General features: G+C 44.1%; 14 non-coding genes and 2 pseudogenes across 14 annotated transcripts; all 16 read right to left on the bottom strand.

The window, feature by feature from the left end:
* Nucleotides 1-519: 519 nt before the first annotated feature.
* On the bottom strand, nt 520-636 carry LOC142508105 (5S ribosomal RNA). The gene has a single exon (XR_012806335.1). It is a non-coding gene; the product is annotated as a 5S ribosomal RNA (ribosomal RNA).
* A 1,479-nt stretch (nt 637-2,115) lies between these two features.
* On the bottom strand, nt 2,116-2,236 carry LOC142512248 (5S ribosomal RNA; annotated as a pseudogene).
* Nucleotides 2,237-2,921: 685 nt separating this feature from the next.
* On the bottom strand, nt 2,922-3,038 carry LOC142516642 (5S ribosomal RNA). Its single transcript, XR_012812427.1, has one exon. It is a non-coding gene; the product is annotated as a 5S ribosomal RNA (ribosomal RNA).
* A 684-nt stretch (nt 3,039-3,722) lies between these two features.
* Nucleotides 3,723-3,841, bottom strand: LOC142508988 (5S ribosomal RNA). Its single transcript, XR_012807182.1, has one exon. It is a non-coding gene; the product is annotated as a 5S ribosomal RNA (ribosomal RNA).
* Nucleotides 3,842-4,520: 679 nt separating this feature from the next.
* LOC142508435 (5S ribosomal RNA) lies at nt 4,521-4,639 on the bottom strand. Its single transcript, XR_012806647.1, has one exon. It is a non-coding gene; the product is annotated as a 5S ribosomal RNA (ribosomal RNA).
* A 1,067-nt stretch (nt 4,640-5,706) lies between these two features.
* Nucleotides 5,707-5,825, bottom strand: LOC142513657 (5S ribosomal RNA). The gene has a single exon (XR_012809592.1). It is a non-coding gene; the product is annotated as a 5S ribosomal RNA (ribosomal RNA).
* A 683-nt stretch (nt 5,826-6,508) lies between these two features.
* Nucleotides 6,509-6,629, bottom strand: LOC142506435 (5S ribosomal RNA). Its single transcript, XR_012804729.1, has one exon. It is a non-coding gene; the product is annotated as a 5S ribosomal RNA (ribosomal RNA).
* A 682-nt stretch (nt 6,630-7,311) lies between these two features.
* On the bottom strand, nt 7,312-7,430 carry LOC142515159 (5S ribosomal RNA). The gene has a single exon (XR_012811016.1). It is a non-coding gene; the product is annotated as a 5S ribosomal RNA (ribosomal RNA).
* Nucleotides 7,431-8,114: 684 nt separating this feature from the next.
* LOC142507946 (5S ribosomal RNA) lies at nt 8,115-8,233 on the bottom strand. Its single transcript, XR_012806181.1, has one exon. It is a non-coding gene; the product is annotated as a 5S ribosomal RNA (ribosomal RNA).
* A 682-nt stretch (nt 8,234-8,915) lies between these two features.
* LOC142514879 (5S ribosomal RNA) lies at nt 8,916-9,034 on the bottom strand. Its single transcript, XR_012810754.1, has one exon. It is a non-coding gene; the product is annotated as a 5S ribosomal RNA (ribosomal RNA).
* A 683-nt stretch (nt 9,035-9,717) lies between these two features.
* Nucleotides 9,718-9,836, bottom strand: LOC142516503 (5S ribosomal RNA). Its single transcript, XR_012812294.1, has one exon. It is a non-coding gene; the product is annotated as a 5S ribosomal RNA (ribosomal RNA).
* Nucleotides 9,837-10,522: 686 nt separating this feature from the next.
* On the bottom strand, nt 10,523-10,641 carry LOC142516954 (5S ribosomal RNA). The gene has a single exon (XR_012812720.1). It is a non-coding gene; the product is annotated as a 5S ribosomal RNA (ribosomal RNA).
* Nucleotides 10,642-10,995: 354 nt separating this feature from the next.
* LOC142511024 (5S ribosomal RNA) lies at nt 10,996-11,114 on the bottom strand (annotated as a pseudogene).
* A 681-nt stretch (nt 11,115-11,795) lies between these two features.
* LOC142513824 (5S ribosomal RNA) lies at nt 11,796-11,914 on the bottom strand. Its single transcript, XR_012809751.1, has one exon. It is a non-coding gene; the product is annotated as a 5S ribosomal RNA (ribosomal RNA).
* Nucleotides 11,915-12,597: 683 nt separating this feature from the next.
* On the bottom strand, nt 12,598-12,717 carry LOC142506816 (5S ribosomal RNA). Its single transcript, XR_012805093.1, has one exon. It is a non-coding gene; the product is annotated as a 5S ribosomal RNA (ribosomal RNA).
* A 684-nt stretch (nt 12,718-13,401) lies between these two features.
* Nucleotides 13,402-13,519, bottom strand: LOC142516176 (5S ribosomal RNA). Its single transcript, XR_012811984.1, has one exon. It is a non-coding gene; the product is annotated as a 5S ribosomal RNA (ribosomal RNA).
* Between the last annotated feature and the right edge of the window lie 86 nt (nt 13,520-13,605).

The following is a 13,605-nucleotide window of genomic DNA, read 5'->3' as shown; positions in this document are numbered from 1 at the left end:
CCCTGGAAGACCTCGTGTCGCGACCGTTTACGTAAATTATAGATAAAACTGTCAAAATAATTGTTTTTAATGAGTTGACCGTCTCCGGAGTAATCTGCGTCAACCCTTCCGCACAGAATCGGCTCACGACACAAATCGATAAATGTTGGCAGAAAATAAAAAAAAATAAGAAAGAAATAACGAATGTAAAGCTTATTATTTTTAGGATACGATAAAATGGAACCAGAATCGAATTTCGAACTTCTAAGGATTTTCGAGGAAACGAAAGCTTAACAGAAGCGGTAAATCGCAAATTAGAGGGTCTTAGAGAAGGAATTCGGCTAAAATCTCGTCAGCTCATTGCGTAGTAATGAGTCTCGTCCGTTTGCCCGTTTACAATCAAATTAGCCTACAATTTTGTCCAAATCCGGCATGCCCGAGCTACTTTCATTTCACATGTCTTATCTGGTCCCGATCGAGATTCATTGATTTGAGCCGAAAATCGTCTGTCAACAAGTAATCAAATAGAAAAACACGAAAAGGGTGCAACACGAGGACTTCCGAGGGGTCACCCATCCTACTACTACTCTCGCCCAAGCACGCTTAACTTCGGAGTTTGATGGGATCCGGTGCATTAGTGCTGGTATGATCGCACCAGACATTGATGGTATGTTTATTCTTATATCCCTCGAGTACGTGTGGAGCGGGCGGCGATGGACAACACGCGGCACTGCTCTCGCCCAATCATAACCATGAAGTTAAGCGTTCTGGCGCGATGGCATAGCTAGGATGGGTGACCTCCCTGGGAAGACCTCGTTCGCGACCGTTTACGAAATTATGGATAAAACAGTCGAAATAATTGTTTTTAATGAGTTAACCGTCTCCGGAGTAATCTGCGTCATACCCTTCCGCACAGAACCGGCTCAACAACAAAATCGATAAATGTTCCCAAAAATAAAAAAATAAGAAGAAGGAAATAACGAATGTAAAGCTATTATTATGCCTGGGATACGATAAAATGGAACCGGAATCGAATTTCGAACTTCCTAAGCGGATTTCTCGAGAAAACGAAAGCTTAACAGAAAGCGGTAAATCGCAAAATTAGAGGGTCTTAGAGAAGGAATTCGGGACTAAAATCTCTGTCAGCTCATTGCGTAGTAATGATCTCGTCCGTTTGTCCGTTTACAATCAAATTAGCCTAGAATTTTGTCCAAATCCGGGCAGTGCCCGAGCTACTTTCATTTCACATGTCTTTCTGGTCTCCGATCGAGATTCAATTATTTGAGCCGAAACTCGTACTGTCACAAGTAATCAGAAATAGAAAAAACACGAAAAGGGTGCACACGAGGACTTCCCCAGGGTCACCCATCCTTAGTACTGCTCTTCCCCACGCAACGCTTAACTTCGTAGTTTTGATGGGATCCGGTGCATTAGTGCTGGTATGATCGCACCAGACTTGAGTGGGATGTTTATTCTTATATCCCTCGAGTACGTGTGAGCGGGCGGCGATGGACAACACGCGGCACTGCTCTCGCCCAATCATAACCATGAAGTTAAGCGTTCTGGCGCGATGGCAGAGGTAGGATGGGTGACCTCCCTGGGAAGACCTCGTGTCGCGACCGTTTACGTAAATTATGGATAAAACAGTCGAAATAATTTTTTTAATGAGTTAACCGTCTCCGGTGTAATCTGCGTCATACCCTTCCGCACAGAACCGGCTCACGACAACAAAAATCGATAAATGTTCCCAGAAAATAGAAAAAAAAATAAGAAGAAGGAAAATAACGAATGTAAAGCTATTATTATTCTGGGATACGATAAAATGGAACCAGAATCGAATTTCGAACTTCCTAAGCGGATTTCTCGAGGAAACGAAAGCTTAACAGAAGCGTTAAATCGCAAATTAGAGGGTCTTAGAGAAGGGAATTCGGCTAAAATCTCGTCAGCTCATTGCGTAGTAATGAGTCTCGTCCGTTTGCCCTATTTACAATCAAATTAGCCTACAATTTTGTCCAAATCCGGCAGTGCCCGAGCTACTTTCATTTCACATGTCTTATTTGGTCCCGATCGAGATTCAGATGATTTGAGCCGAAAATCGTCTGTCAACAAATAATCAAAAAATAGAAAAACACGAAAAGGGTGCAACACGAGGACTTCCCAGGGGGTCACCCATCCTAGTACTATGCGCTTTCGCCCAAGCACACTTAACTTCGGAGTTTGATGGGATCCGGTGCATTAGTGCTAGTATATCGCACCCCGACATTGAGTGGGATGTTTATTCTTATATCCCTCGAGTACCTGTGGAGCGGGCGGCGATGGGACAACACGCGGCACTGCTCTCGCCCAATCATAACCATGAAGTTAAGCGTTCTAGCGCGATGGCATAGCTAGGATGGGTGACCTCCCTGGGAAGACCTCGTATCGCGACCGTTTACGTAAATTATGGATAAAACAGTCGAAATAATTGTTTTTAATGAGTTAACCGTCTCCGGAGTAATCTGCGTCATACCCTTCCGCACAGAACCGGCTCACGACAACAAAAATCGATAAATGTTCCCAGAAAATAGAAAAAAAATAAGAAGAAGGAAATAACGAATGTAAAGCTATTATTATGCCTCGGATATGATAAAATGGAACCGGAATCGAATTTCGAACTTCCTAAGCGGATTTCTCGAGAAAACGAAAGCTTAACAGAAGCGGTAAATCGCAAATTAGAGGGTCTTAGAGAAGGAATTCGGCTAATATCTTGTCAGCTCATTGCGTAGTAAAGAGTCTCGTCCGTTTGCCCGTTTACAATCAAATTAGCCTAGAATTTTGTCCAAATCCGGCAGTGCCAGAGCTACTTTCATTTCACATGTCTTATCTGGTCCCGATCGAGATTCAGATTATTTGAGCCGAAACTCGTCTGTCAACAAGTAATCAGAAATAGAAAAACACGAAAAGGGGTGCAACACGAGGACTTCCCAGGGTCACCCATCCTAGTACTGCTCTCGCCCAAGCACGCTTAACTTCGGAGTTTTGATGGGATCCGGTGCATTAGTGCTGGTATGATCGCACCAGACATTGAGTGGGATGTTTATTCTTATATCCCTCGAGTACCTGTGGAGCGGGCGGCGATGGACAACACGCGGCACTGCTCTCGCCCAATCATAACCATGAAGTTAAGCGTTCTGGCGCGATGGCAGAGGTAGGATGGGTGACCTCCCTGGGAAGACCTCGTGTCGCGACCGTTTACGTAAATTATGGATAAAACAGTCGAAATAATTTTTTTTAATGAGTTAACCGTCTCCGGTGTAATCTGCGTCATACCCTTCCGCACAGAACCGGCTCACGACAACAAAAATCGATAAATGTTCCCAAAAAATAGAAAAAAAAATAAGAAGAAGGAAATAACGAATGTAAAGCTATTATTATTCTTGGGATACGATAAAATGGAACCAGAATCGAATTTCGAACTTCCTAAGAGGATTTCTCGAGGAAACGAAAGCTTAACAGAAGCGGTAAATCGCAAATTAGAGGGTCTTAGAGAAGGAATTCGGCTAAAATCTCGTCATCTCATTGCATAGTAATGAGTCTCGTCCGTTTGCCCATTTACAATCAAATAAGCCTACAATTTTGTCCAAATCCGGCAGTGCCCGAGCTACTTTCATTTCACTTGTCTTGTCTGGTCCCGATCGAGATTCAGATTATTTGAGCCGAAAATCGTCTTTCAACAAGTAATCACAAATAGAAAAACACGAAAAAGGGTGCAACACGAGGACTTCCCAGGGGGTCACCCATCCTAATACTGCTCTCGCCTAAGCACGCATAACTTCGGAGTTCTGAAGGGATCCGCTGCATTAGTGCTGGAATGATCGCACCCGACATTGAGTGGGATGTTTATTCTTATATCTCTCGAGTACGTGTGGAGCGGGCGGCGATGGACAACAGGCGGCACTGCTCTCGCCCAATCATAACCATGAAGTAAAGAGTTATGGCGCGATGGCAGAGGTAGGATGGGTGACCTCCCTGGGAAGTCCTCGTGTCGCGACCGTTTACGTAAATTATGGATAAAACAGTCTAAATAATTGTTTTTAATGAGTTAACCGTCTCCGGTGTAATCTGCGTCATACCCTTCCGCACAGAACCGGCTCACGACAACAAAAATCGATAAATGTTCCCAGAAAAAAGAAAAAAAAGAAGAAGAAAGTAGCAAATGTAAAGCTATTATTATGCCTGAGATACGATAAAATGGAACCGGAATCGTATTTCGAACTTTCTAAACGGATTTCTCGAGGAAACAGAAGCTTAACAGAAGCGGAAAATCGCAAATTAGAGTGTCTTAGAGAAAGAATTCGGCTAAAATCTCGTCAGCTCATTGCATAGTAATTAGTCTCGTCCGTTTGCCCGTTTACAATCAAATTAGCCTAGAATTTTGTCCAAATCCGGCAGTGCCCGAGCTACTTTCATTTCACATGTTTTATCTGGTCCGATCGAGATTCAGATGATTTGAGCCGAAACTCGTCTGTCAACAAGTAATCAGAAATAGAAAAACACGAAAAAGGGTGCAACACGAGAACTTCCCAGGGGGTCACCCATTCTAGTACTGCTCTCGCCCAAGCACACTTAACTTCGGAGTTCTGATGGGATCCGGTGCATTAGTGCTGGTATGATCGCACCCGACATTGAGTGGGATGTTTATTCTTATATCCCTCGAGTACGTGTGGAGCGGGCGGCGATGGTCAACATGCGGCACTGCTCTCGCCCAATCATAACCATTAAGTTAAGAGTTCTGGCGCGATGGCAGAGGTAGGATGGGTGACCTCCCTGGGAAGTCCTCGTGTCGCGAAATAATTGTTTTTAATGAGTTAACCGTCTCCGGTGTAATCTGCGTCATACCCTTCCGCACAGAACCGGCTCACGACAACAAAAATCGATAAATGTTCCCAGAAAATAGAAACAAAAATAAGAAGAAGGAAATAACGAATGTAAAGCTATTATAATTCTTGGGATACGATAAAATGGAACCAGAATCGAATTTCGAACTTCCTAAGCGGATTTCTCGAGGAAACGAAAGCTTAAAAGAAGCGGTAAATCGCAAATTAGAGGGTCTTAGAGAAGGAATTCGGCTAAAATCTCGTCAGCTCATTGCGTAGTAATGAGTCTCCTCTGTTTGCTCGTTTACAATCAAATTAGCCTACAATTTTGTCTAAATCCGGCAGTGCCCGAACTACTTTCATTTCACATGTGTTATCTGGTCTCGATCGAGATTCAGATGATTTGAGCCGAAAATCGTCTGTCAACAAGTAATCAAAAATAGAAAAACACGAAAAAGGGTGGAACACGAAATCGAAAAATGTTCCCCGAAAATAGAAAAAAAATAAGAAGAAGGAAATAACGAATGTAAAGCTATTATTATGCCTGGGATACGATAAAATGGAACCGCAATCGAATTTCGAACTTCCTAAGAGGATTTATCGAGGAAACGAGAGCTTAACAGAAGCGGTAAATCGCAAATTAGAGGGTCTTAGAGAAGGAATTCGACTAAAATCTCGTCAGCTCATTGCGTAGTAATGAGTCTCGTCCGTTTGCCTGTTTACAATCAAATTAGCCTACAATTTTGTCCAAATCCGGCAGTGCCCAAGCTACTTTCATATAACATGTCTTATCTGGTCCCGATCGAGATTCAGATGATTTGAGCCGAAAATCGTCTGTCAACAAATAATCAAAAATAGAAAAACACGAAAAGGGGTGCAACACGAGGACTTCCCAAGGGGTCACCCATCCTAGTACTGCTCTCGCCCAAGCACGCTTAACTTCGGAGTTTTGATGGGATCCGGTGCATTAGTGCTGGTATGATCGCACCAGACATTGAGTGGGATGTTTATTCTTATATCACTCGAGTACGTGTGGAGCGGGCGGCGATGGACAACACGCGGCACTGCTCTCGCCCAATCATAACCATGAAGTTAAGCGTTCTAGCGCGATGGCATAGCTAGGATGGGTGACCTCCCTGGGAAGACCTCGTATCGCGACCGTCTACGTAAATTATAGATAAAACAGTCGAAATAATTATTTTTAATGAGTTAACCGTCTCCGGAGTAATCTGCGTCATACCCTTCCGCACAGAACCGGCTCACAACAACAAAAATCGATAAATGTTCCCAGAAAATAGAAAAAAAATAAGAAGAAGGAAATAACGAATGTAAAGCTATTATTATGCCTCGGATACGATAAAATGGAACCGGAATCGAATTTCGAACTTCCTAAGCTGATTTCTCGAGAAAACGAAAGCTTTACAGAAGCGGTAAATCGCACATTAGAGGGTCTTAGAGAAGGAATTCGGCTAAAATCTCGTCAGCTCATTGCGTAGTAATGAGTCTCGTCCGTTTGCCCGTTTACAATCAAATTAGCCTAGAATTTTGTCCAAATCCGGCAGTGCCCGAGCTACTTTCATTTCACATGTCTTATCTGGTCCCGATCGAGATTCAGATGATTTGAGCCGAAACTCGTCTGTCAACAAGTAATCAGAAATAGAAAAGCACGAAAAAGGGAGCAACACGAGGACTTCTCCCAGGGGGTCACCCATCCTAGTACTGCTCTCGCCCAAGCACGCTTAACTTCGGAGTTCTAATAAGATCCGGTGCATTAGTGCAGGTATGATCGCACCCGACATTGAGTGGGATGTTATTCTTATATCCCTCGAGTACGTGTGGAGCGGGGGGCGATGGACAACACGCGGCACTGCTCTCTCTCAATCAAAACCATGAAGCTAAGCGTTCTAGCGCGATTGCATAGCTAGAATGGGTGACCTCCCTGGGAAGACCTCGTGTCGCGACCGTTTACGTAAAATTTAGATAAAACAGTCGAAATAATTGTTTTTAATGAGTTGACCGTCTCTATAGTAATCTGCGTCATATCTTTCCGCACAGAACCGGCTCACGACGACAAAAATCGATAAATGTTGGCAGAAAATAAAAAAAAAATAAGAAGAAGGAAATAACGAATGTAAAGCTATTACTATTCTTGGGATACGATAAAATGGAACCAGAATCGAATTTCGAACTTCCTAAGCGGATTTCTCGAGGAAACGAAAGCTTAACAGAAGCGGTAAATCGCAAATTAGAGGGTCTTAGAGAAGGAATTCGGCTAAAATCTCGTCAGCTCATTGCGTAGTAATGAGTCTCGTCTGTTTGCCCGTTTACAATCAAATTAGCCTAGAATTTTGTCCAAATCCGGCAGTGCCCGAGCTACTTTCATTTCACATGTCTTATCTGGTCCCGATCGAGATTCAGATGATTTGAGCCGAAACTCGTCTGTCAACAAGTAATCAGAAATAGAAAAGCACGAAAAAGGGAGCAACACGAGGACTTTCCAGGGGGTCACCCATCCTAGTATTGCTCTCGCCCAAGCACGCTTAACTTCGGAGTTCTGATGGGATCCGGTGCATTAGTGCAGGTATGATCGCACCCGACATTGAGTGGGATGTTATTCTTATATCCCTCAAGTACGTGTGGAGCGGGCGGCGATGGACAACACGCGGCACTGCTCTCTCCCAATCAAAACCATGAAGCTAAGCGTTCTAGCGCGATTGCATAGCTAGAATGGGTGACCTCCCTGGGAAGACCTCGTGTCGCGACCGTTTACGTAAATTTTAGATAAAACAGTCGAAATAATTGTTTTTAATGAGTTGACCGTCTCTAGAGTAATCTGCGTCATACCCTTCCGCACAGAACCGGCTCACGACAACAAAAATCGATAAATGTTCCAAGAAAATAGAAAAAAAAATAAGAACAAGGAAAATAACGAATGTAAAGCTATTATTATGCCTGGGATACGATAAAATGGAACCGGAATCGAATTTCGAACTTCCTAAGCTGATTTCTCGAGGAAACGAAAGCTTAACAGAAGCGTTAAATCGCAAATTAGAGGGTCTTAGAAAAGGAATTCGGCTTAAATCTCGTTATCTCATTGCGTAGTAATGAGTCTCGTCCGTTTGCCCGTTTACAATAAAATTAGCCTACAATTTTGTCCGAATCCGGCAGTGCCCGAGCTACTTTCATTTCACTTGTCTTGTCTGGTCACGATCGAGATTCAGATGATTTGAGCCGAAAATCGTCTTTCAACAAGTAATCACAAATAGAAAAACACGAAAAAGGGTGCAACACGAGGACTTCCCAAGGGTTCACCCATCCTAGTACTGCTCTCGCCCAAGCACGCATAACTTCGGAGTTCTGAAGGGATCCGGTGCATTAGTGCTTGTATGATCGCACCCGACATTGAGTGGGATGTTTATTCTTATATCTCTCGAGTACGTGTGGAGCGGGCGGCGATGGACAACAGGCGGCACTGCTCTCGCCCAATAATAACCATGAAGTTAAGCGTTCTGGCGCGATGGCAGAGCTAGGATGGGTGACCTCCCTGGGAAGACCTCGTGTCGCGACCGTTTACGTAAATTATGGATAAAACAGTCGAAATAATTGTTTTCAATGAGTTAATCGTCTCCGGAGTAATCTGCGTCATACCCTTCCGCACAGAACCGGCTCACGACAACAAAAATCGATAAATGTTCCCAGAAAATAGAAAAAAAATAAGAAGAAGGAAATAACGAATGTAAAGCCATTATAATTCTTGGGATACGATAAAATGGAACCGGAATCGAATTTCGAACTTTCTAAACGGATTTCTCGAGGAAACAGAAGCTTAACAGAAGCGGAAAATCGCAATTAGAGTGTCTTAGAGAAAGAATTTGGCTAAAATCTCGTCAGCTCATTGCGTAGTAATGAGTCTCGTCCGTTTGCCCGTTTACAATCAAATTAGCCTAGAATTTTGTCCAAATCCGGCAGTGCCCGAGCTATTATCATTTCACATGTCTTATTTGGTCCCGATCGAGATTCAGATGATTAGAGCCGAAACTCGTCTGTCAACAAGTAATCAGAAATAGAAAAACACGAAAAAGGGTGCAACACGAGGACTTCCCAGGGGGTCACCCATCCTAGTACTGCTCTCGCCCAAGCACGCTTAACTTCGGAGTTCTGATGGGATCCGGTGCATTAGTGCTGGTATGATCGCACCCGACATTCAGCGGGATGTTTATTCTTATATCCCTCGAGTACGTGTGGAGCGGGCGGCGATGGACAACACGCGGCATTGCTCTCGCCCAATCATAACCATTAAGTTAGGAGTTCTGGCGCGATGGCAGAGGTAGGATGGGTGACCTCCCTGGGAAGACCTCGTGTCGCGACCGTTTACGTAAATTATGGATAAAACAGTCGAAATAATTGTTTTTAATGAGTTAACCGTCTTCGGTGTAATCTGCATCATACCCTTCCGCACAGAACTGGCTCACGACAACAAAAATCGATCAATGTTCCCAGAAAATAGAAAAAAAATAAGAAGAAGGAAATAACGAATGTAAAGCCATTAAAATTCTTGGGATACGATAAAATGGAACCAGAATCGAATTTCGAACTTCCTAAGCGGATTTCTCGAGGAAACGAAAGCTTAAAAGAAGCGGTAAATCGCAAATTAGAGGGTCTTAGAGAAGGAATTCGGCTAAAATCTCGTCAGCTCATTGCGTAGGAATGAGTCTCGTCCGTTTGCCCGTTTACAATCAAATTAGCCTAGAATTTTGTCCAAATCCGGCAGTGCCCGAGCTACTTTCATTTCACATGTCTTATCTGGTCCCGATCGAGCTTCAGATTATTTGAGCCGAAACTCGTCTGTCAACAAGTAATCAGAAATAGAAAAACACGAAAAGGGGTGCAACACGAGGACTTCCCAGGGGGTCACCCATCCTAATACTGCTCTCGCCTAAGCACGCTTAACTTCGGAGTTTTGATGGGATCCGGTGCATTAGTGCTGGTATGATCGCACCAGACATTGAGTGGGATGTTTATTCTTATATCCCTCGAGTGCGTGTGGAGCGGGCGGCGATGGACAACACGCGGCATTGCTCTCGCCCAATCATAACCATGAAGTTAAGCGTTCTAGCGCGATGGCATAGCTAGGATGGGTGACCTCCCTGGGAAGACCTCGTATCGCGACCGTTTACGTAAATTATGGATAAAACAGTCGAAATAATTATTTTTAATGAGTTAACCGTCTCCGGAGTAATCTGCGTCATACCCTTCCGCACAGAACCGGCTCACAACAACAAAAATCGATAAATGTTCCCAGAAAATAGAAAAAAAATAAGAAGAAGGAAATAACGAATGTAAAGCTATTATTATGCCTCGGATACGATAAAATGGAACCGGAATCGAATTTCGAACTTCCTAAGCTGATTTCTCGAGAAAACGAAAGCTTAACTGAAGCGGTAAATCGCAAATTAGAGGGTCTTAGAGAAGGAATTCGGCTAAAATCTCGTCAGCTCATTGCGTAGTAATGAGTCTCGTCCGTTTGCCCGTTTACAATCAAATTAGCCTACAATTTTGTCCAAATCCGGCAGTGCCCGAGCTACTATTTTCATTTCACATGTCTTATCTGGTCCCGATCGAGATTCAGTTGATTGGAGCCGGAAATCGTCTGTCAACAAGTAATCAAAAATAGAAAAACACGAAAAGGGGTGCAACACGAGGACTTCCCATGGGGTCACCCATCCTAGTACTGCTCTCGTCCAAGCACGCTTAACAACGGAGTTTTGATGGGATCCGGTGCATTAGTGCTGGTATGATCGCAACCGACAATGAGTGGCATACTGATATTTCGTTTTCAAGTCTTTTGGAGGGTGTTTATTCTTGTATCCCTCGAGTACGTGTGGAGCGGGCGGCGATGGACAACACGCGGCACTGCTCTCGCCCAATCATAACCATGAAGTTAAGCGTTCTGGCGCGATGGCAGAGGTAGGTGGGTGACCTCCCTGGGAAGACCTCGTGTCGCGACCGTTTACGTAAATTATGGATAAAACAGTCGAAATAATTATTTTAATGAGTTAACCGTCTCCGGTGTAATCTGCGTCATACCCTTCCGCACAAAACCGGCTCACGACAACAAAAATCGATAAATGTTCCCAGAAAATAGAAAAAACACGAAAAAAGGGTGGAACACGAGGACTTTTTAGGGGGTCACCCATCCTAGTATTCCTCTCGCCCAAGCACGCTTAACTTCGAAGTTCTGATGGGATCCGGTGCATTAGTGCTGGTATGATAGCACCGGACATTAAGTGGGATGTTTATTCTTATATCCCTCGAGTACGTTTGGAGCGGGCGGCGATGGACAACACGCGGCACTGCTCTCGCCCAATCATAACCATGAAGTTAAGCGTTCTGGCGCGATGGCAGAGCTAGGATGGGTGACCACCCTGGGAAGACCTCGTGTCGCTACCGTTTACTTAAATTATGGATAAAATAGTGGAAATAATTATTTTAATGAGTTAACCGTCTCCGGTGTAATCTGCGTCATACCCTTCCGCACAGAACCGGCTCACGACAACAAAAATCGAAAAATGTTCCCCGAAAATAGAAAAAAAATAAGAAGAAGGAAATAACGAATGTAAAGCTATTATTATGCCTGGGATACGATAAAATGGAACCGCAATCGAATTTCGAACTTCCTAAGAGGATTTATCGAGGAAACGAGAGCTTAACAGAAGCGGTAAATCGCAAATTAGAGGGTCTTAGAGAAGGAATTCGACTAAAATCTCGTCAGCTCATTGCGTAGTAATGAGTCTCGTCCGTTTGCCTGTTTACAATCAAATTAGCCTACAATTTTGTCCAAATCCGGCAGTGCCCAAGCTACTTTCATTTAACATGTCTTATCTGGTCCCGATCGAGATTCAGATGATTTGAGCCGAAAATCGTCTGTCAACAAGTAATCAAAAATAGAAAAACACGAAAAGGGTGCAACACGAGGACTTCCCAAGGGGTCACCCATCCTAGTACTGCTCTCGCCCAAGCACGCTTAACTTCGGAGTTTTGATGGGATCCGGTGCATTAGTGCTGGTATGATCGCACCAGACATTGAGTGGGATGTTTATTCTTATATCACTCGAGTACGTGTGGAGCGGGCGGCGATGGACAACACGCGGCACTGCTCTCGCCCAATCATAACCATGAAGTTAAGCGTTCTAGCGCGATGGCATAGCTAGGATGGGTGACCTCCCTGGGAAGACCTCGTATCGCGACCGTTTACGTAAATTATGGATAAAACAGTCGAAATAATTGTTTTTAATGAGTTAACCGTCTCCGGAGTAATCTGCGTCATACCCTTCCGCACAGAACCGGCTCACGACAACAAAAATCGATAAATGTTCCCAGAAAATAGAAAAAAAATAAGAAGAAGGAAATAACGAATGTAAAGCTATTATTATGCCTCGGATACGATAAAATGGAACCGGAATCGAATTTCGAACTTCCTAAGCTGATTTCTCGAGAAAACGAAAGCTTACAGAAGCGGTAAATCGCACATTAGAGGGTCTTAGAGAAGGAATTCGGCTAAAATCTCGTCAGCTCATTGCGTAGTAATGAGTCTCGTCCGTTTGCCCGTTTACAATCAAATTAGCCTAGAATTTTGTCCAAATCCGGCAGTGCCCGAGCTACTTTCATTTCACATGTCTTATCTGGTCCCGATCGAGATTCAGATGATTTGAGCCGAAACTCGTCTGTCAACAAGTAATCAGAAATAGAAAAAGCACGAAAAAGGGAGCAACACGAGGACTTCTCCAGGGGGTCACCCATCCTAGTACTGCTCTCGCCCAAGCACGCTTAACTTCGGAGTTCTAATAAGATCCGGTGCATTAGTGCAGGTATGATCGCACCCGACATTGAGTGGGATGTTATTCTTATATCCCTCGAGTACGTGTGGAGCGGGCGGCGATGGACAACACGCGGCACTGCTCTCGCTCAATCATAACCATGAAGTTAAGCGTTCTAGGCGCGATGGCAGAGGCTAGGATGGGTGACCTCCCTGGGAAGACCTCGTGTCGCGACCGTTTACGTAAATTATGATAAAACAGTCGAAATAATTGTTTTTAATGAGTTAACCGTCTCGATAGTAATCTGCGTCATACCCTTCCGCACAGAACCGGCTCACGACAACAAAAATAGATAAATGTTCCCAGAAAATAGAAAAAAAAATAAGAAGAAGGAAATAACGAATGTAAAGCTATTACTATTCTTGGGATACGATAAAATGGAACCAGAATCGAATTTCGAACTTCCTAAGCGGATTTCTCGAGGAAACGAAAGCTTAACAGAAGCGGTAAATCGCAAATTAGAGGGTCTTAGAGAAGGAATTCGGCTAAAATCTCGTCAGCTCATTGCGTAGTAATGAGTCTCGTCCGTTTGCCCGTTTACAATCAAATTAGCCTAGAATTTTGTCCAAATCCGGCAGTGCCCGAGCTACTTTCATTTCACATGTCTTATCTGGTCCCGATCGAGATTCAGATGATTTGAGCCGAAACTCGTCTGTCAACAAGTAATCAGAAATAGAAAAGCACGAAAAAGGGAGCAACACGAGGACTTCCAGGGGGTCACCCATCCTAGTATTGCTCTCGCCCAAGCACGCTTAACTTCGGAGTTCTGATGGGATCCGGTGCATTAGTGCAGGTATGATCGCACCCGACATTGAGTGGGATGTTATTCTTATATCCCTCGAGTACGTGTGGAGCGGGCGGCGATGGACAACACGCGGCACTGCTCTCGCCCA

Source organism: Primulina tabacum, chromosome 10 (assembly GCF_025594145.1).
Source record: "Primulina tabacum isolate GXHZ01 chromosome 10, ASM2559414v2, whole genome shotgun sequence".
Lineage (NCBI taxonomy): Eukaryota > Viridiplantae > Streptophyta > Magnoliopsida > Lamiales > Gesneriaceae > Primulina > Primulina tabacum.
Note: the sequence above shows the minus strand (reverse complement) of the source record. Positions and strands in the feature narration are given on the sequence as shown.